Here is a 22496-nt window from a genome sequence, read left to right as displayed (position 1 = left end):
ACAGGCTGGATCAATGGGCTGAGTGTTCCAAAAATGAGGAGATGTGGCACTTCCCAACATGGTTGAGTGTAAAGGTTGAGAGATTGAACCTGATGATCTTGGAGCTCTTTTCCAAACCTAATGATTCTACGATTCCCTGAAGCACAGAAATCCTCTTCCAACCTAAACAAGGTGAAAAAGCAGCAGCTGTAGCAGTTCGAGGCAGAACAGTCTTTCTTAGAGTATGTTTTTCCTGATGCATCTGTGGCTTTATAACTTTTATGCCGCAAATTCTTTGAGATGATGTCTTTTATTGATAGTCTTTCATACAGCACTGTAGTGTCAGTGTGCTGCTGGTGATGGAAATATTACCCCCTTCTGTCAGAGCAGTGACTAGCAGCTGTAACTCCTTGGTTGCTCTTTCACAAGTTCTTTTTTGGTCATTGCAATCAAACCCCAGGGCCTGGATTTCTCCCATCACTCGTTTTCCAAACCAGTGGCAAGTCCTTGAGATCCTTGTGCCTCCCAGGCAAAGAGGGGAGTCCGGCAAACCGAAGTGCACAAAAAGAGCAGGAAAGCAGTTTGTCTTGAAAGACAAGGAAATCAGACCAGATGAATCTTTATTTTGTTAATTAAAACAACCCAGCAGCACTTTTTTGCAGTCTCAGGTGGCACCTCCCATTAGGTACCAGCACCAAAGGACCTTTCCTGCTGAGGAGAAGAGAAATTAAGAGAGCAGAGTGATGAATTTCAAGCTTCAAGTGAAAAAATGAAGTCTTCCTTTCAACCAAAGACATCACTTTGTGGAAGGAAAGAATGTGAAAACAAAACCATGAAGGCTGTTCCTGTGTCATGGTCAGGGCTGGTGACTCCAGCAGTGCCCTGGGCAGCCTGTTCCAATGTCCAACCATTCTTTCAGTGAATATTTGCTTCCTAAAATCCAACCTCAACCTCCCCTGGCACAACTCGAGGCCCTTTTCCTGCGTCCTACCATTAATTTCATGGCAGAAAAGGCCAAGCCTTGCCTTTAATTACAATATCTATCTGCAACAGCTCTGTCAAAATCACATGTTCTGGTGCAATCGGGAATGAGATGTTTCTTCCCCAAAATACTGCTGAGCAGCCAGGATTGAGCGTGTACCTGACTCCCACTGTGGAATCGTGCTCGTTGAGCACATCAAAATATCAAGGCAGTGTCGGTAAACTGCAGAGGATGGTGGAGAACAACTCCAAGCATTTAAAAAGTCAGGAGGGAGATGAGATTAAAAGGAAACAATATGTGCAATTTATCTAATTTATGACTAAGGGGACCAGAACTGTCTACAAGCCTTTGCAGAGTGGAACAAACAACAAAGAAGGAGAAAGATTGGTTTAGATTGGAACAAAGAGTATTATTAGGAGCAGTGGGAAGTGAAGGAAAGTATAGCCTGAACTGCCTAAGAATTTAATGTATTCCATTGTAGACCTTCACATTATATAACATTTCTTTAAACACTTCATTATTTTATTTTTTTTTTGTGGAAGGCTCTGGCCTTTTCCAGAAATATCTGGGGTTTTACAGAATATCTGATGATGATTCATCATCTTTTGTGTGTGTGTGTGTGTGTGTTTGTTTTTAAATAGAAACAATAGAAAAATTAGTTCTGGTTTGCAGTGACTGACTTGGAAAGCAGCATCAACCATAGACTAATTACTAATTTTTAATAAACAGGATTACACAGGAAAAGGCTTTTTACAGGAGCCCACCCTGATTCCTGGGTTGCTCCTCTGAGTCCACTTTAGAGACACCTGAGAAACAGGACCATGAAGGGGAAATGCTGGGGAGTTGATGGGAAAGAAGGAAATTGGTTGAATTCCCCAGAAAAAACATTCACTGCAGGGGCAACCATCTCCCCAAAAATTTATTCAGTGCCTTCCCAACTTTAAATATATATATATATGTATGTGTGTATGTATATACACACATAGATCCACATATACATATTTATATATACACAAAAATATGTTTATACACACATATATAGGGGACTGATTCTTTCCACGAGGAATTTTATAGGAAATTTATAACATATTTGCCAAATCTGGGTTGCAGAAGCTGGTTGATGGGGGATATATTTCTTTTATGATCCCATGAGGTGGAAGATTCTCCCCACAAACTGATGCAAGGTGTTCCAGGAGGATTTTTGAAGCTCTTGAGGGAAATGAACTGCACAGACAGACAGATACAAGGATTTTGCTTCTTCCAATACCTTCTAAATGGACTCCAACTTGAAACGCTTCACATAAACAGTTGTCCCTTTTCTGGTTGGCTTTAACTTTTGGATTCACAGGAATTTTGTTCATTTCCTGAAGTCAGAATAATCTCAGCAGCACCTTTTTAAAATTCCCTTGTTGGTTGATTTTAGAACGTTTTTTTTCTCTAATGAATTTACTCTCGGGTCCATGGTGTGACTCTTGGGAATGGGTGCAGGGCCAGGAGTTGGACACGATGATTCTTGTGGGTTCCTTCCAACCTGGCATATTCTGTGATTTTGTGACTCTTGTGATGTGTAATCTCATGATATGCCCAGAAATGACCCTTTTTTCCCCTCCCTGGAAATTTCCTATTTTTCAAATGGACGTCAGTACTTCCACTCAGAGCAGGAAGGATTTGGGGAGGGGGAGGAAGGCGCCACAAACCTGAGGTGTTTCCAGAGCAGGAGCTGCTCTTTGAACCAGTGGTCTGGCCAATTAAAGGGTGTTCATATCATCCCTTGGAGCACCCATGCCTTCTGGGAGGCTCTGTAGTGGGATCCAGACAAATCACCTCCCACACACACTGACTAATTACTGTTCTTTGTCCAATTAGCACACGCCAACCCTCCAGGCAAAAGCTAAACAGCTGCACCCACTGAAACGGCGACGGCCAGGAACCGAATCCAGAATGTAGCTCCTCTTCCCAGTTGTCCTTGTGGGAAATCCGTGGAAGTTGGAGCTTTGCTTTCCCATTCCAGCACGAAACCAAACAGGAGCTGCCAATAAACACACACACAACTCTGCTTCTGCTCCTGAAACACAGCAAGGAGCTGACACGAGGAAGTCAGAGGGATTCCAGGCCCGAGGTTTATTTTGTGCCCTTCTTAATTGCTTCAAATTCACATGAGAAAACCAGTAATTTCTCCTTTCTTTCTTAATTGCTCTCAACGTTAAGAATCCAGCTCATTTTCCCCCTTTTCAATCATTGGACCCAACTGTTATTATGACATGTTTGTTGGATTTTTTTTCCTTTTCAGTGTTATTCTGCTGTTGATTTGCAGGGTGGATGGTTTATATTGCTAATTAGCAGCTATTAAAGCTGGTATCCCATTCAGGCCTTGATGAATGGAGATGGAAAGGAATAAGGCATCAGAATAAATCAGAGTATAAGGAACTGATTTTTCCTTCGGGAAATCTCTCTGAATTGAACTTGAATGTGCCTCTGTGTGTGCCTGTGAATATTATATATGCATTGTAACACTGTTGTTATGATATTTAACATGTCTTTCCAGCCTGTCATTCAAGATCTGGATAGTATAAAACATAAGAGTTATCTGGGAACAGAATCCTGTCTCCAGGATCCAATGAGCAACTGCAGATATCCAGGAGAAATATAAACACTGGGAAAAAAAATATGAGGAACTTATAACCAGTGTTCAACAATCTTAAATTCAGTGACTTTCCAAGTCGGAGGTGTTAACAGTCCTTGATAGAAGTCACAGAAGTTATACTGGGAAATGACATCCTGGGAAAGCAGAATTCCTGGGAGAAGCAAGGGAAAGACTCTTTTGGCTCCTCATGGAGTTGGGGAATTGAATCTTGGAAAGAATAAAGGTCAGGGATTCAAGAATAATAATAATAATAATAATAATAATTATTATTATTATTATTATTATTATTATTATTATTATATAGGAAAGGGACCTTCAGGTGAAATCACTGGTGAAGGGAAAGTGATTTCCAGGGACAATCCATCAAATGGACTCTGAGAAGCCTCAGACAGAGCCCAAAGCTCTGACTGAGCCTTGAAGTCCTGACACAGGAATCTTTATCCCCCCTAAAAATATGAACTGGAGCTTTTTTTTAACAAGATATTTAAAAAGAAAACCAAGGGAAATATCCTGCCCCTTCAACTTCCCAGCCTTTCCTCTGCCTGAGAACCCTATTTTTGGGATTTAAGGTGTCACAGGTTTCTTTCTTGTTGTATCTGAGGTGTCTTAAACCCCAACAGGTCTTTGTATGAACATTCACCCAGAAGAAACCACTCTTGTGATTCCATCCCATGGTGAAACACCAATTCCAACCCTTCTTTTGAAGTCTGTGACCTCTTGGTGGGATACATCAAAAACTCATCTGCCTCCAAATTCCCTGAAGTGAGGATTCCTGCCTTTATTGGGACAAAACAATTCCATGTTTTCCCATGGAAGAAGACTCCATATGTAGTGGAAGCTGGCAGAGCTGCAAAAAGCCTGGTGAGATGGGCCAACAAATGTGAGCTCTGGCACTGGGGTGACGTTCCCCTGTGTTGGAGATCTCCATGTGGCTCCATCTGCAGAAGAAACCACTGAAAAAGAGCTGATGGATGAGGCTGGAGCAGGGAATCAAAGCCCATCTGGAATTAAATCTGGTGAGGGACAACAAGACAATTTTCTACAGGCATATTAATGGGAAGAGTAGGAAAAATGCGGGCCTGCTGCTCAACAGGGTAGGAATTCTGGACAAAGAGCATGCAAATGGTCCAGGTACTCAAGGTCTTCTTCACTTAAGTCTTTACTGATAAGATCAGCCTTCAGAAATTCCTGGACCAGAGTAAGGAATATTTATCCTCAGTGGAGGAGAATCAAGTTGGGGAACAATAAGACAAACCAGACATGTAGAATTCATGGGCCATGACAGGATGAATCTGTGGGTACTGATGTCATTGCAAGGTCACCTCACTTACCCCTGAAAGGTTGTGGTGGTCAGGGAAGATTCCTGGGAGCAGAGGGAGGCAAACGTCTCTCCTGTCTTCAAGAGGGACAAAAAGGGTAACTCAGGCCAGTGTTGGGAAGGTGAGCCCCCCCAGCTCCCTCAGCTTCTCCTCACGGGAATTGTGCTCCAGTCCCTTCCCCAACCTCGTTGCTCTTCTCTGCACCTGCTCCAGCCCCTCCATGTCCTTCCTGAGCTGAGGGCCCAGAGCTGGACACAGCACTCCAGGTGAGGCCTCACCAGTGCTGAGCCCAGGGGCAGAATCCCTTCCCTGCTCCTGCTGCCACACTGTTCCTGATCCAGGCCAGGATCCATTGGCCTTCTTGGCCACCTGGGCACACTCTGGCTCCTGTTCAGCTTCTTGTCCATCCACACTCCCAGCTCCCTTCCTGCCTGGCTACTCTCCAGCCACTCTGTCCCAGCCCGTGGAGCTGCCAGGGGTTGTTGTGGCCAAAGTGCAGGACCCGGCCCTTGACCTTGTTGAACCTCATCCTGTTGGAATCAGCCCACGGATCCAGCCTGTCCAGGTCCCTCTGCAGAGCCCTCCTGCCTTCCAGCAGATCAACACTCCCCCCCAGTTTGGTGTCATCTGCAAATTTGCTGATGGTTCACTCGATCCCCTCATCTAAATCATCAATAAAGACATTAAACAGAACTGGGCCCAACTCTGATCCCTGGGGACACCACTGGTGACCGTATCCCAATTGGATGCAGTTCCCCACCACTCTCTGGTCCTGGCCATCAACCAGTTCTTAACCACAAGTTGTCAACCACAATCTTTTCTTCTGCAAACCCATGAAATTTTACTTGAGAAATAATTACCAGAAAACCCATCCATTGGAAAAAGAGACAACATCCCACCCTACCTGACAGTGAATGAGCCAAAACTGTGTGATATCAACCAGGACATAAATAGTTAAAACTGATACTTATTTTTAAGTGTCTAAAAACCCAAAGCCACTGCAGCAACACAGTAACTGCAAAAATGATACTGAAAAAATTGCTGGTTGTTATGTTAAAGAATGTTACGAGTCCCTGTTGTGAAAAAGCAATTCCTGTCTTCCTTTTTTTTCTTCATTGTGCTTATGGTTCTTAGGAAGTTTGGGGCAGAGAAGTTGGAAGAAAAGCAGTTGGTTTAACTGATTTTGTGCTGAGCTCTTTGACAAGATAACCTTCCACTTCCAGCTACACATTGAAAACAAAGATAAAACGGGGGACATTTGGTCAGGCGGGAAAGTCAGAAAACAGGGGAACTCACAGAAATGTGTGACCAAATCTCATGAAATATAGAAGAGAAGAGGCTTTTCCTCAGGGACCCCAAAATGCAGTTTTGTTGCAAGGCAGAAAACCCTGGAAAGTGCTGGACTAATGATGGGAGAAATGGATCTGTTTTCTAACACAGTAATCAAAGAATAATTTTGCTTTAAAATATTTTTTTCTCCTTTTCCCCAGCACACCCAAAGACCTTTCTTGAAACAGCACATTTATGTAGCTGGAATTCCCAAAAGAAAATATTTACAGATGCAAAGACAGATGTGTGGGGTTTTTGTACTCACTTTAATTCAAATTTTGGGTAAAATCCACTTGAAAGCTCTCTCTGACCCAGGCCTCATCACACTGGCACTGAAGGGCCTCTCCAAACTGGCCTGTGCCTTAAAGTTTGTAGAATCACAGAATGGTTTGGGTAGGAAGGGACCTTAAAGGTCATCCAGTTCCAACCCCAGGGACACCTTCCACTAGACCTGTTTGCTTAAAGAAAAGTTTATGTGTTTGTGAGTTTGTTTATATAAATATCTCCATTTGAATTGCTCAGTACATTTGTGTTGGCTCTTAATTGGTAGATTTTGTGAGCTTTGCTTTTTCTTTATTTAATTTCACTTATGTTGTAACAGAGGCTCATTTTTTTCATGCCCCAGCCCCTGGGAGACACCAGCAGGTGAAATTTTTCCTTTGGTCTAATGGAAAAATAATGATTCCCTGGAGTAATTGCTTTGGTTCCTGCAGGATTATGGAGGCAGCCTTTCATTTTATCCATAAGTCTTTTAATTTCTTTTTTTCTTTCTTTCTCTCTTTCTCTCTTTCTTTCTCTCTCTCTCGCTACTTCTTTCTCTCTTTATTTCTTTTTTTTTCTTTCTTTCTTTTTCTTTCTTTCCTTCCTTCCATCCCTCCTTCCTTCCCTCCTTCCCTCCTTTCCTCCTTCCTTCCCTCCTTCCTCTTTTCCTTCATTCCTTCCTTCCTTCCTCTCCTCCCTCCTCCCTTCCTTTCTTTCCCTTTCTTCCCCCTCTCTGACATTTTTGCTGACTTTTGGGAACTGATTGTTCTTCCCAGCCCTCACTTCAATATTCCTATATTTTTAAGCTGCAAATGGAAATCTTTAAAAAGCAGCATCTGGCTGAGGAAGGAACTTCAAGACCAAACCATCCCAGACCAATGGAGCAGAACAACCTGGGCGTCAAGGAGATGCAACTCCTCAATTTTGGAATCTGCCTCTTGGTTGCTGGCTTAGAGAAGCCTTCCCTGAATCGTTGGTGTCCCCTCCTCAGAAAACCCTGGAAACAAAGAGTCAGAGCTTTTGTCGGGGTTATGGGAACTGAAAAACACTCTACAGCCTTGGGAAGTGCTAAAACCAGAGGATTTATTTGGGAGTCCATTGAATTGAGTTATAGTGGTATGAAAAACCCATAAAAATCAGATAAACCACCACCTGCATTCCTGAAAAGGGGACTTCTCCCTGTAAACCAGTGTATTGTGAGGGCAAACATATGGAAAGGGGGAGACAACTGTACCTCTGAACATGAGGTTGTATGTCACAGGATTCTTTCCAGTCCCTCAGGACACTGCTCAGCTCAGCTTGTGTCTGCATTCCCAAACTCCCAAAAGAAGGTGACTGTATCCAAAATATCTACTGGACACAGTCCTTGGCCTGTGCTGTTCTCCAAACCACACACTGGGTTTGTCCTGGGTGAATTCCCATTGGCACAGGCCAAACATTCCAGAATGGAACAGGATGGACCATCACAGGCCAGGATTCGCTGTTCTGTGTCCTTCCCTAGATTAAAATCATGGAATCATAAAAGGGTTTAGGTTGGAGGGGACCTTCAAGATCAACCAGTTCCAACCCCCTGCCCTGGGCAGGGACACCTTTCACTCCCTTTTACAACCTTTCAGGTTTCTCAGAGCTCCATCCAACCCGGCCTTGGACACTTCCAGGGAAGGGACATCCACAGCTCCTCTGGGAAACCTATTCCAGTGCCTCCCCCAAAATGTTCTGGGGGACCCGGCCTTCATGAAGGCTTCTTTTTGAAACCAAACAATTTTATTCTGACAACTTCCCACAAGTAAGAGGATTTAACCTGCCCAAAGGATCTATTCCTTGTGCCTCTCTCTAACCAAGCCACTGTCCAAACAAGCAGCAGTTTTCCTGTTCCAGTTTGGTTTTACTCCAAACAAACATCAAACCAAACAAAAATATCCCCCTGGTTGCTTTGTCCAGACGACTGAGAAGGACGGTGCCTTCAGAGGCTTGTTTTGTCCTTCCTACAAAGGCAATAAGTCTGGCATTTACAGGAGAGTGTTATTTTTAGTGATCCCAGTTGTGTTTCGTCTTCTTTGTGTGTCATTGGCACTGCTGGGTGTTACCACTGAGTGACAATTTTGGCAAACCCACAATTGTTGCACCCCAAGATACCTTGGTTTACCAAGTCTTCCTGGGTTTTATTGCTTTGAGAGCACCCAGTGCTCCCCAAATGCACAAATGAGGGTGGTTATTTGCAGAAAATGAAGTTCTACATTTCTCTTTGTGTCTTGATGCTTTGTGGACTTTATTTCACGCCAGCGAATTGAAGGAGAACATCCTGAATTAAATATAGACAGTCTAGGAAAGGTGCCAGGTAATAAACATCCCAGCAAACAGGGAATCCCACCTGCTGGCAGGTGCCTCTCTCTGGTTTTATGGGATCAGAGCAACATGCTCAGGAATATTACACCATTCTGAGCCATTCCAAGGAATTCCCAGAGCGGGAAATTGCCGTGATGCAATGGATGTTGCCACAGATCTCTCCCAGTAGACTTCAGAGTGGAACAGAAGGATATGAATAGATGAGAACACAAACTGGGACACTCAGGTTAAATTGGTCCTTGGAATAAATCAGACAAGAAATTATGGTTACTGAACTATTTTTTTTTGTTATTAATAGAAAAAAAAGAACCTCAAAATATAAAAAAAGATTATTCTTGACATCTTTGAGGGAGATATGGATGGAGTGTTTCTTCCCCAGGTGCCAGATGTTAAGAAAATGAGAAATGCAAAATGATTGTTGTTTGGGAACTTCACCGTTTTTCTAGTTACCCAAGAGAATTTTGGGGAAATTTGAAGGCATTCAACCCCGATAAATAAGAATTATAAATACAGACACTAGGAAGTGTTAAAATTCTCAAGAGTGAGAGAGAGCAGGGAGAAGAAATCCTGCTGATGGTGGATGAATTAACCTAAAATATTGCATCTGCAAGAAGGACCCACCATTTGTTGATAAAAGAAAGCCCTCCTAATATTTTCCAGATATGGATTATTGATTTTTTAGGCTGGGAAAATGAAAAATATGCAGCATTTAGGCTCAGTTCTACCCCTGTGACTGGTCTGGTTTCACATGCTCCGTGAATTCTTACGGTGTCTTTGGGCTGGATTCCTCTCCTTGAACAAACACAAAAGCCTGAGGTGACAATTCCATGATCCACAGGTTAAAAAAAATTAGGCAAATTCACTAGTTTTGCTGAGGAAAATCAGTGTGTCAGTAGGACCTCCTGCCCCCATCAGCTCTTCACTGGGAAGGAGGAATGAGATCTCTCAGCTTTCACAGGGGTACAGCACGGAAAATTGTTTTGGAAGGCTGAGAGTGATCAAAGCAGCAGGGAAATCAAAGCTGAACTTTGATAATAAAATTCACAGAGATGGAAAGGAACAGGTTCTTCCTCCAGAGGGTGGTTGGGCACTGAACAGGCTCCCCAGGGAATGGGCACAGCCCCAAACCTGCTAGAGCTCCAGAAGAATTTGGACAATGCTCTCAGGGACAGGGTGGGATTGTTGGGGTGTCTGTGCAGGGCCAGGAGTTGGACTGGATGATCCTTGTGGGCCCTCCCAACTCAGGATATTCCCTGACTCCATGACTTCCTAAGGTCAGTTATCCCAGGTTTTGCCATAAGAAATGGGCAGTTCCACCTGGGTCCACCCTGATCCACTTGGGTAGGAATGTTGCTGTTCTTCCCACACTGAGCACTTCCCACAACAATCAATTCCTGAGCCTTCCTGAGGAAAAGATTTTGGGAACTTCCAATCTTATGTCGTTTCCTGGGCCATTCTCCATGGATCTGCCCTCTGGACTGTTCCCTTTGTTCCAAAAAAGGCTTTTACATACCTGTTTTATCAACTCCTCCTGTTACACATCTGAGTTCTCTACGTTTATTTTTAGGATTTTTGTGAGGATATGAATAGTGGTGCAGGAGGAGTTAACACACATAACACTTCTTACAAGCTTGGAAATTTGCCTTTGTGTCTCAATTCCTGATGATTTTTTGGCTGTGTGAGTTGGGCTTTTGAGGAATATGGATTTTTGGTAGACTTTGGTGACATAAAATGAAAAGTCTGGGCCATCCATCCTGAGATCTCTGTCTTTAGACTTTTCTTATGTATGGAACAGATAAAATAACCCCCAAAAAACTAAAGACATGGTCCAAAACATTGATTGTGATTAGCCCAGAGCATTTTAAGTGACACCTCCCTGTTGCAATCCCACTAAGCCTGTGCTAAATATAAATAAAACATATATATAATATAAACATCCTGTACTAAATGCAACTCTTGAAGGGAAATCTCTGAAGAAAGCAAAACTACACTTCCAGAACATGAAGAGATGCAATTAAAGGATCAAAGCCAACCAAACCAGGATCTAAAATCAATTAACTGATCTTTAAAAGTAAATTAATTAGAGAAAAGAATGCTCTTGCTGGTCAACCAGGTGCTCTGATAGTTCCTGGGATGATGGTTTGAAGTAGTTGGGAATTAAACACTGTCTTCCAATTGTTTCTTAATTTTTCTCTTCTTTAATTTTTCTCTTTTCTTCCTTAATTTTTCTCTTTTACACTCTCTTCTGATTGTTTCTTCCATAGTTTTTCTCTTTGTAGCCTGTTTAGGTATCCAACGCATTTTTAAGACTTTCACCATCCAGAAAACTCCTTCTTGCTCTTCAGTCTGCATGAAAATTTCTCTTCCTTTGTGATTTTCAGACACTGGACATTGATATCCCATAATATTTTTCTCCAGACAGGTGGTGTCTTAAATTGTCATGTACATAAGGGACATTTCAACGTGACTGCTCCTCATTAACCCACAGAGATTTTTCAGATCTCAACTAAGAGCCAGGAGAGGAATCAGCTCCAGTCCTTTTGAGACCTCCCATCCCCCACAACTTCTGCTCTCATTTTTTAAATACCTTTTCCTCTACCATTTCATCCCACACAAGTGAACCATGGCAGCTTTCCTGGGTATCCTTTGCATTTTCAGAGCTTACAGGGCATGGAAAAAAACAGGAATGATATTGCAATTGTCTGGAAAATGGGTCTTTTTTGTGATGAAAAGAGAAAAGAGGGTAATGTCCATTTTTTGTGTGTTCTTGGTCAGCAAAACTGGGGAAACTCCACACTGGTCACATGAGAAATAGGTGAACTGCAGCTGCTCTTAACCACAGGCTCATGTGCTACAGATAAACATCACATGGAAATATGGAATTACAGAATCATTAAGGTCAGAAAAGACCTCCAAGATCATCGAGTCCAACAATTAACTCAGGACTGACAAGGCCACCACTAACCCATGTCCCCAAGTGCCACAGCCACATGGCTTTTAAATCCCTCCAGGGATGGGGACTCCACCACTACCCTGGGCAGCTGGGCCAAGACTGGACAACCCTTTCAGTGAATTGTTCTTAATTTCCAATATCAACCTTCCCTGGTGCAACTTGAGGATGTTTCCTCTCCTCCTGTCCCTTGTTCCCTGGGAGCAGGGCCTGATCCCCCCTGGCTCCCCCCTCCTGTCAGGGAGTTTTAGAGAGCAAGAAGATCCCCCTTGAGCCTCCTTTTCTCCAGGCTGAGCCCCCCCAGCTCCCTCAGCTGCTTCTGGTGCTCCAGCCCCTTCTCCAGCTCCGTTCCCTTCCCTGAGCACACTCCAGTCTCTCCATGTCTTTCTTGTCCTGAAGGGCCCAAAACTGATCCCAGGATTTGAGGCAGTTCAGGCTGTTTCCTGCTCTGAGGAGGAGGCTGAGAACTGACCTGGTCAGTGCATGCAGAGCAGGGTCTCCAGAGAGCTGGGTTTAAATATCTGGGTTTAAATAAGTTAATTAAAACTCTCTTACAACGAAGGCTCTGCATTAACCACTAACTGCAGGGGGCAGCCAGACATTATGTGGTCAAGGTTAAGCCCATAGTTTTGCTCTCCCTCCTCTTTAAGGAGGTTTGAAGACACAGGAGATAAAGACATGGGAGCAATCCTTGGGAAGGAGAAATCCTTTCCCCATTTCCAGGAGCAGGGGGAAGCTTCAGGTATGAAACCATAATATGTATTTTTAAAACCCTAAGAGCAGACTGTGCTGCAGCCCTGGAGAGCAAAGGCTGCACATCTCTCCTCCAATGGGTTGTTTTTATAATCACAGCCTGGTTTGGGTTGAAAAGGACCTTAAAACTCATCTCATTCCAAGCCCTCTGCCATGGGCAGGGACACCTTCCACTATCCCAGGTTGCTCAGAGCCCCAGCCAGCCCACTCTGGGGTTTCTCCTGGGTGACACATGAGTCACTGAACCTCCAGTGGCTCAGGCAGATCTCAGACTCGCTGTTCAAACTCAGTTTCAGGCTGATCTCAATATTTATCTCATAAAAAACAGCTCTTTTGACTGGCTTCAAAGCAGTGATATTTCTATGAGAAATGTCTCCTTTCAGGGGATTTGCCTTTTTTTTTTTTTTTTTAAGAACAAAGCAAACAGCCCCTCCTTCCCCTTCACTCCAATCCCAAACTATCACTTGACATTTTTCAGCCTTCTACCAAAGCCCTCAAAGTTTTATGTCTCATCTGAAAAAGATGTTGGTACTGAAATGTTTTATGAGAAAAGTAAACACTGTGGCCATTTTCCCCATGGTCTTGCTCTTCCTGTAACTCTGTCACAATAAAATCCATGAATTTTTCTTGGTGTTGGCTCTGGAGAATTTTAATGTGGCCATCAGGAACCCAATTCACAGAATCCCAGAATCATTAAGGTGGGAAAAGACCTCCAAGTCATTGAGTCCAACCTGTGCCCCATCACCATCTTGTCACCCAGCCCAGAGCACTGAGTCCCACTTCCAGGCCTTCCTTGGACACCTCCAGGGATGGGGACTCCACCACCTCCCACTGCTTAACAACCCTTTCCAATAAGAATTTTTTCCCGAATTCCCCACCCCAGTTTGCTGAGCTGTTCCCTGGGTAGCACCATCAGTTGTTCCAGTGTTGCTCCTCAAAGACCCAACCCTTGGTTTTTGTGCATTCTGGTTGTCCTGGAGTGGCACTGACCTCTGAGTCCTATTGTCTTCCCTAAATGTGGTGGAATTAGCAATTGGTACACTGGAAAATCACAGAATGGTTTGGGTTGGAAGGGACCTTACGGATCAGCTTGTTCCAACCCTTTGCCGTGGGCAGGGACACCTCCCACCAGAGCAGGTTGCTCCAAACCCTGTCCAACCTGGCTTTGAACACTTCCAGGGATGGAGCAGGTCATGATTTGGCACATTATAGAAACATTATTCACAGCTGTTGTGTTCTCACTCCATAATTAACATATTAATCAGTGAAGAGAAGAGGATTTGGGAAAATCTGGTGTCACAGTGATCTTCTGTCTCTATTTCTGCTGCATTAATTTATATTTTAACATATGTTGGGGTGTCATTTATGGTGAATTCCCGTCAAAGCTGGTTCTGCTTAACACGGAGATCTTCCCATGGAGACCTGTCAATGGGCATATGCTGGATTAGATCTAAATTTTCCTTTCTGTTCACTGCCCTGAACTTATATTTACAGTGAATGATTTCACAGATTTCCTTTCCATATCCCCAGGATTTATTTATAGAGAGTGGAAAGAACATTGGGTTGTTTTCTTTACTAATTTGTCACTTTTAATGCTTGTCACCCAGATTTCATTTCTGCAAATAAACAGAAGAAAGAATATGCAAATCCAGCTTATACTTCTGGAGGTTTCTCCATATCAAAAGGATTCAGAATTAAAAGAAAAATGTGAGAGAGAAAAGCTGAATTAATTTTATTTGGTTCCTTACAGCCTGGTATATTCTGTGATTCTGTGAACACAATCCTTCTTTACAGAGGATTCCTAGTTTTCCATCAAAAAAACTTCCTTCTATAATTCCTCACATTTTTCACCCAGAATGTCTTCAGATGTTAAAAGAACGAAATAGTTTTTTGGATAGAGCTGCTAAAAAATAAAAACTTCTCACCTTTAAAACTTGAAAATTCTCTTTTTCCAAAATATATTTAATCCAGTTCTCAGACTTTACAGGTTTTAATTAAAACTCGAAGAGTTCTGACAGATACAAACCTTTTGCATGAAAACTTTGAGGAAAAAAGGCATTTTCCATCCCTGTAAAATCATTATTTCCTCCAGCAGTCACAGGTTTCCTTGGAATCATAGCTGAGGGAAGATCCCTCTTAGTCAGTGCCTTGGAAAAGATGTTTTCTAGGGAGTTTCATCAAGTTGTTGTTTCTTGTTTGCAAATAGGGAATATCCCATGACTTTCTGCAGTGTTTGGAAAAAAAAGGCCTCATGATGGTGGATATTTTATTCCACACTCCAAGAGTTGTTCATCAACCCCTCAAATACACACACTAAAAAGGAAAACAGACCTAACATCTCTACCTTTCTCCCTCCCCTATTTCAAGATGATGAAAGCGAAGCTTTGGGCTATGAAAACCTCTATCCATAACTTTTTTTTTTCCCTTCAGGAAACAACAAATAGATACAGGAATGGAAATGTTCTTCTCCCCACAAACACGTTTTTGAACACAAGGGATGGATGTAACTGCTGCCCAGAAAAAAAATGACAACCGAATTACTTGGGTTTTTCCCCACAGGGAGTGACTCTTGCTCCTTCCACCTGATTTTTGGATCATTCAGATTTTACTTTTTCAGCTTTTGTCTTAACCAACTGATCCCATGGAGCCAGGTTGGGAGATGTGGGGGTGTTCAGCTTGGAGAAGAGAAGGCTCCAAGGAGGCCTTTGAGCCCCTTCCAGTGCCTAAAGATGCTCCAAGAGAGCTGGAGAGGGACTTGGGACAAGAGATTGAGTGACAGGACACACGGAATGGCTTCCCACTGCCAGAGAATAGGGATAGATGGGATATAGGGAAGGAATTCCTCCCTGTGAGGGTGGTGAGGCCCTGGTACAGGTTGACCAGAGAAGCTGTGGCTGCCCCATCCCTGGAAGTGTCCAAGGCCAGGTTGGATGGGGCTTGGATCAACCTGGGATAGTGGGAGATGTCCCTGCCCATGGCAAGGGGTTGGAACTGGATGATCCTGAAGGTTCCTTCCAACCCAAACCTTTCCACGATTCCATGATTCAATGACTCTATGAAGGCCACTCTAATTCCTGTTACAGGCTTCCAATGATATTTAAATCCTGGTCTAGTGGAAGATGTCCCTCCCTATGACAGAGGGTGGGACTAGATGATCTTTAAGATTCCTTCCAATCCAAATCATTCTACGATTCAATGATTGCAAAAGACTTCTTGTCCTCTTGGAACCACTGTGATGGAAAAGCCAATTTACCACCATCTCCACCCTCCCCAGGTTGGACTCTTGGAATGTCCTCCAACATGCAGATGAGTCTCCTTAAGTGAGTCGCTTTTACTCTTGTCTTCCTTGGGGGAAATTCTTTAAAACTGTTTGGTTTGCAGGAGTTGTTGAAGTTTTCTGGTTCCTTTAGAGGCTGGGCTGAGACTACTTTGGATGCTCCCCGAAGACACAAACCCACTGTGCTTTGGAGCACCCTGGAAATGTTTACCCAGACCTTCCACAAATAAGAGATTTTTATTGCTGGCATAGCTAAGAGCATCCTTAAAAATTATAAACTGAATTTAGATTCTTATTTTAAAAAGTAATATTATAAAATCCCAATAAAATATGGTGAAAACACTGGTGCAATATTTATTTTCTGTAAGCATATTAAAGTTGTGAATGGGGAAGTTGTGGCCTTCAAATCATACAATCATCAAGGTTGGAAAAGACCTCCAGGATCATCAAGTATAACCTTCCACCCAATATCACCATTCCCACTAAACCATGTCCCCAAGTGTCACATCTACTTGTTTTTTGAACAATTCCAGGGGTGGGGATTCCACCCCTTCCCTGGACAGCCTATCTCATGTTTAATCACTCTTTCAATGAATGTTTGTACACTTCAAATAATCTCTTTCAGGGATGGGGCAGCCACAGTTTCTCTGGGCAACTTGTGCCAGGGCCTCACCATCCTCACAGGGAAGAATTTTTTCCTGATACCTGATGTTCCAGTTGTGTAGATCTGGTGGAAGTACACGGGGCAGAATGGGAGAAGGTGTGAGTGTGAGAAGGACAGAGCAAGTGTCATAGAACCATAGAACCATAGAACCATAGATCCATAGAACCATAGAACCATAGAGTCGTAGAATCATGGAATCACAGAATGGTTTGGGTTGGAAAGGATCTTAAAGATCATGGAATTCCAACCCTCTGCCATGAGCAGGGACACCTCCCACTAACCCAGGCTGCTCCAAGCCCTGTCCAACTCGGCCTTGGACAATTCCAGGGATCCAGGGGCAGCCACAGCTTCTCTGGTCAACCCGTGCCAGGGCCCCACCACCCTCATGGGGAAGAATCTCTTCCTAACATCTAACCTAAAGTCTCCTCTTTTGGCATTAGTTGCCAAGGTGTTTTCTCAGACTGATGAATCACCAGACAGAGCCTCTTGCACCTTCAACTCTGTGGCTCCTTCATAGTCCTGCCCCAACATGGATCTCACCCCACCCCAACCCTGCTGGCTGTTTTGGGAGGCTGTTCCAAACCCTCCTTTGGCTTTGATGCTTAGAAATGTTTTGCCTTTCCAGTCAACATTCATCTGAGATGAGTTTTTAGCTCTTTGTCCCAGTGCCAGCTTTATCCTGCAGCTACAATAATTGTTCCTCCTTCCTTCTGCCTGTCTAGAGGCAGAGTCTGGAGACCAGGCACAACTCCTACTCAGCTTCCAGCTCAAGCCAAACTCTTCTAGTCTTTTCTATTTAAAGAATCTCTTCTTAGCTCTGACAGTCCTTGCTTTTCCTTCATGGATTTCATGCTGAATCCATTTTTCCTGAGTGAGAGTTTGTGACATTCCCAACAAGCTCCCAGCTTGGATAAGGACTTTGCTCTCATTACAATTCTCTCTCCTGATCCAGTGAAACAGCATCACATCCAACTATTTCACAAAGCTTTGCAAACTCATCAGTCCCACTAATAAGTGCATCTGAAACTCAGGAATTTAATATTCCATCCTTTAGGATTTGACTGGAGCTGAAACTTCGGTGTGAACATTCACAGTTTATCTTTTGCGAGACAGAGCAACCAGAAAACCCAGATCTGAGAACTCAGACTCATCCTAGGTCAGCTGATTTGTAAATCAGCTGATTTTTACTTTCAGAAATGGGAAGAAGTTTAGACTTTAACTTATTAATTCCAATATATACCTATATGCACACACATTTTATATACACAGGCACATATATATATATAAATAAACACATGCACGCACAGTGCAACTACCAACCTTTTCAAAGATTCTGTAGTTTCCCACTTTTCCTGCAGGTTCATCCTACACAACCCAACTTCCCCTAGTTTTTCACACGTGATTCATGTTCATAACTGCCCTGTGAGTCATTTGTAAATACAGGTTATTTTTCTTCTTTATCATTCCAGCTTGTCCCAGAAATAAGGCAAGGAAGAACCCAGAGAAGGGGCTTCAGCCACAGTAAATTAAGTGTAAATTACAGAATAATTAGTAAATCATCAGTGTCTTACAGGCCAACTCCTGATCTCACTGTAAAGCTTGATTTTTGCTTTAAAGGCAAACAAAAACTCGAAGGGTCAGCCTTGCACTTCAGTGCTTCCCAATCCAGCGTGAGAGATTTTAGCACAAACTTTTCCTGAAATTCTCCATTAAATGGAGACTCAACTCCATCCCCACTTATGCAGTGACCTGCAAGGTGTGTCCCCTCATGTCCACACGTCCCTGGCTCCAGTTACTGCTCATGACATCTCACCATATCTCACAAGGTTTGTGTCCCATCCCTTTGGATATCATGGGGATGGTAGTTGGGTGGCAGACATGTTCATGGCAATATAATTTGCTGAGAGATTTGTTTTTTCAAGCCAGCCCAAGACAATGATAAAATTAGGGCCTGAAAATGGGCAGAGAAACTATAGGATTAATCCCTGTTACTTGTCCAAGAAATGCTCCTTCCTATAACCCTGTTTTGGGAGACTTTCCCTTATAGTAATATTTCCTTTGTGGTTTTTTTGGTTTAGTTTGGTTTTTTTTGTTTGTTTCTTTGTTTTGTTTTTGTTTTCTGTTTTGTTTTGGGGTTTTTTTATGTTTTTATTAGTACACCTCTATCTTTAACAATTTTAACCATTTCTTAAATTTATACTTTAAAGAACTAAGAAATGCTGGTGGGAATTGCAAAATATTTTCATAGAATCACGCAACGGTTTGGGTTGGAAGGGGCATTAAAGATCATCTCAGTCCAACCCCCTTGCCATGGGCAGGGACACCTTCCAGTATCCCAGGTTGCTCACAGCCCCATCCAGCCTGACCTTGAACACTTCCAGGGATGGGGAGTCCCCAACCCCTCTGGGCAACCTGTGCCAGGGCCTCACCATTCTTATAGGATAGAATTTCTTCTGAATATCCCATCTAACCCTGCCCTGTGCAAGTTTGAAGCCATTCCCCCTTGTCCTGTCCCTCCATCCCTTGTCCCAAGTCCCTCACCAGCTCTCCTGGAGCCCCTTTAGGCTCTGGAAGGGGCTCCAGTGTTCACCTGGAGGAGAAAAGGCTCCAGGGAGACCCTGGAGCCTTTTCTCCTCCAGGTGAACACTCCCAGCTCTCCCAGCCTGGCTCCAGAGCAGAGGGGCTCCAGCCCTTGGAGCATCCCCATGGCCTCCTCTGGACTTCTTCCAACACCTCCACACCTATCCTGTGTTGAGGACCCCTGAGCTGGGCATTCCTCCAGATGAGTTCTCATGAGAGCAGAATAGAGAGGCAGAATCACCTCCCTCAACCTGCTGATTGTGCTTCTTCCCAGGATCCAGTTGGTATCTGGTTTGCAAATACTCATTGCTGAGCAATGTTGAGCTTCTCAGGATGGTGTTTGAGGATCTCAGGACATGGACTGACCTTTTCATCTCCCCTGAAACCCTCGGTCCCACGTTCACCACTCACATTTGATTTATGACCCATCTCCTGAGCCCTCCTGGCTCCTGCTTTCCAGCACAGCAATTAAATCCTGCAGTTAATGATCATCCATGCACCATCCTCTTCTCCATGGAGGTGACAATGCAGTGGCCATGAAAATACATGGAAAAAGGAAAGGAAAGACCTACCAACAGACTGGTGTGGGTCAGCCACCCCAACAAACCCCAGGGCAGTGAGGCAGACAGCTCTCCCAGGATTTCTTGCTTGGCATCAGGACACTGGGATTATCTGTCCCCAGACAGGTGACCTCCTGTCTCCAGCTTGTGTGAAACCCCCCTTTTTAATTAATCATTTCATTAGTCATTTAATAGAGATATTTTGGTTGCTGTGTGTATTAAACTGAGTTAGGTTATGATATTTTAATGCCACATGAGAAAAAGGCAACCTTTTCTTATTCCTTTCACTCACAAGTGACATTTTCTTTGAATTTTGTCTCTTGCAACCAAGATAAATAAAAAAAAATTCCAGTTTGAGACTAAAGTTTGTTGTTTTGAACTGTCTTCCACTAGAAATGAGCTTTTTTTTTTTTCCCCACCAGAAAGTTCAATATGTGTGACAACAAAGGTCTTTTCGGTCTTTTATGAGCTGGTCACATGAGAGCTGACTGTGCAGTCACAGCTGTTCCTCTGTGCCATCCCTTGGAAGCTCAAATGCCTCATGAAGCTCAAATTTATTGGCACGGCAAGACCATTTCATCTGGGTCTCATCTACTGTGGTTGGTGCTTTCACTTCTCATTAGCTCAGGATTAGGTGAATAATGAGCTGTAGACACCAGAATGTGAGGACCAAGACGTTTCAAGCTCACAGACAAGTCAAACAAGCCTTTTTAAAAAAAGGTTCTTGCATATAAATGTCAAAATTCTGCCTACTTTGCTCTTTCTATAAATATCTGATTTTATCTTGTTTTTTTAACAAATCGGTGCCTCAATTTCCTCTCAAGTTACGTGAGGATAAGTAAGGTCATCATTTCAAAGGATGAAGGAGGGAAAAGGATACTTCGACCTTCCCAAAATGCTTGGAAGTCCACAGAGAGGGAAATTATAATTTCATCCGTTCTCCAAGAGTTTTCATGCTCAAGAAAGCTCGTTCCAAGCTCAGGTCTTTGTTCTATATGACTTTTCAGCCACAAAAAAAGAACCTCCTGCTGTAAATCTTCAACTCTACATCAGGTTGAAGATGTAGATTTGAACCAGAAAAGAAAGGCAAGTCTGGACTTCAGGGTTGAACTGAAACTCAGTAGTTTTTGCTGTTAACAGGAAAAGTTGAGGGCAAAACACACAGTTCAATCCTGCTTTTCATCAGTGCCACCAGGAGGAGCAGAGAAAGAGTGAGTGCAATCCCAGGCAAAGGAGGGAAGAGCTGGGAGGGCAAAGGAAGATGCAACAAGGGCAGACGTGGGGTGGGAAAAGTCATGACCTGACAGCCCTGCAAGACACCCATTGCTCAGAGAATCACAGGATGGTTTGGGTCAGAAGGGACCTTCAGGACCAGCCAGTTCCAATTCCCCTGCCATGGGCAGGGACACCTTCCACAAACCCAGGTTGCTCCAAGAGCAATCCCACATGGGAAGGAAGGGGTAGTGGATTTAAGCTGAAGGAAGGCAGGTTTAGAGCAGATATCAGGGAAAAATTCCTCCTTGTGAGGCTGGGGAGGCCCTGGCACAGGTTGCCCAGAGAAGCTGTGACTGCCCCATCACTGGAAGTGCTCAAGGTCAGGTTGGACGGGGCTTGGAGCAACCTGGGATAGTGGAAGGTGTGAACTGGAACAAGATGATCTTGACAGTCCCTTCCAACCCAAAACATTCTATGATTCTACGATACAAGCCAACAAGAAATGTCCGTGTCTTCACCTCCTGTGAAGGAATAGTTGTGCTCACATGGTGGGACCTGGCAATGCCTGTTTTTGGTACAGCCAAGGCACAAGCCCAGGGCTGCTTTTCACACTGGTGTCCTGCAGAGGAGACCCCACAGACAGATCCACCCCACTGAGTCAACACAAAGACTTAAGGCAGAGCCATCAAAAAGTTCTTTAGCCATAAAAATCAAGGGGAAAAGAAGCCACCCACTTCTAATGAACTCAGCTCCTTCGCAGCAGTGAGTAGTGAGTCCTATTTGTTGTCCATCAATAAGATCCTTATATCCAGAAATGTGGTGCCTGCTGACACCTGCTGTGGGCTAAAACCTCTGAAGAGAAAGTTTGATGGTGCCCCCATGCCCTGGAGAAGTCTTGCAAAACCCTCATGAACTCGCTCAGTGATGGCTCTAAACCATGTCCACACATAAATTTAAGGAATATAAAGGTATTAGGGAGTGTCCAAAGGAGGGCCATGGAGGTGGGGAAGGGTTTAGAGGGGAAGGCACAGGAGGAGTTGTTGAGGTCACTTGATTTGCTCAGCTGAGGAAGAGGAGAGTGAGGGAAGATCTCCCCAGGGCTCCAGCTTCCTCAGGAGGGGAAAAAGAAGGGCAGGCACTGATCCCTTCTCTCTGAAGAAGAGGGAATGACATGAAGCTGTGCCAGGGGAGGTTTGGGTTGGATATTAGGAGGAGGTTCTTCCCCCAGAGGGTTGTTGGGCACTGACCAGGCTCCTCAGGGCGGTGGGCACAGCCCCAAGGCTACCAGAGCTCAGGGAGTGTTTGGAAAACACTCTCAGGGACAGGGTGGGATTTTTGGAGTTGTCCTGTGCAGGGCCAGGAGTTGGACTGGATGGTACTTGTGCTTCCCTTTAGCTCAGGATATCCTATGATTTCCTGTGCAGGTCACTTTGGATGTTCTCCCGGGTTTTCTGCTTCGGTGACAAACAATGGGAATGCCAACTGGAGCAGCCACAGGACTGAGATGATCAGCTCACCAGCCAGAGAAGCCAAACACACAATTTAACACCCAACTCTTTGTTATTGCAGATATTCCAGGGACATTTAGCTCCGAGTGGGGCCCTGTTGTGCCGAGCTCTGGGAGACATTCCTCAGAC

General features: G+C 43.9%; 1 long non-coding RNA gene across 3 annotated transcripts; it reads right to left on the bottom strand.

Annotated features, from left to right (window-relative positions):
- Positions 1 to 4492: 4492 nt before the first annotated feature.
- LOC113957532 lies at positions 4493 to 16615 on the bottom strand. 3 transcript variants are annotated; one of them, XR_003531199.1, is made up of 4 exons: positions 16523 to 16615; positions 13442 to 13574; positions 7408 to 7511; positions 4493 to 4543 (listed from the first exon to the last, which is right to left on the bottom strand). It is a non-coding gene; the product is annotated as an uncharacterized LOC113957532 (long non-coding RNA). The 3 variants fall into 3 exon arrangements; XR_003531198.1 differs by lacking the exon at positions 4493 to 4543 and having other exon boundaries at positions 7250 to 7511; XR_003531200.1 differs by lacking the exons at positions 4493 to 4543; positions 7408 to 7511 and adding an exon at positions 12283 to 12331.
- Between the last annotated feature and the right edge of the window lie 5881 nt (positions 16616 to 22496).

This window comes from Corapipo altera, unplaced genomic scaffold (genome assembly GCF_003945725.1).
Source record: "Corapipo altera isolate COAL_440 unplaced genomic scaffold, ASM394572v1 267, whole genome shotgun sequence".
Classification (NCBI taxonomy): domain Eukaryota; kingdom Metazoa; phylum Chordata; class Aves; order Passeriformes; family Pipridae; genus Corapipo; species Corapipo altera.
Note: the sequence above shows the minus strand (reverse complement) of the source record. Positions and strands in the feature narration are given on the sequence as shown.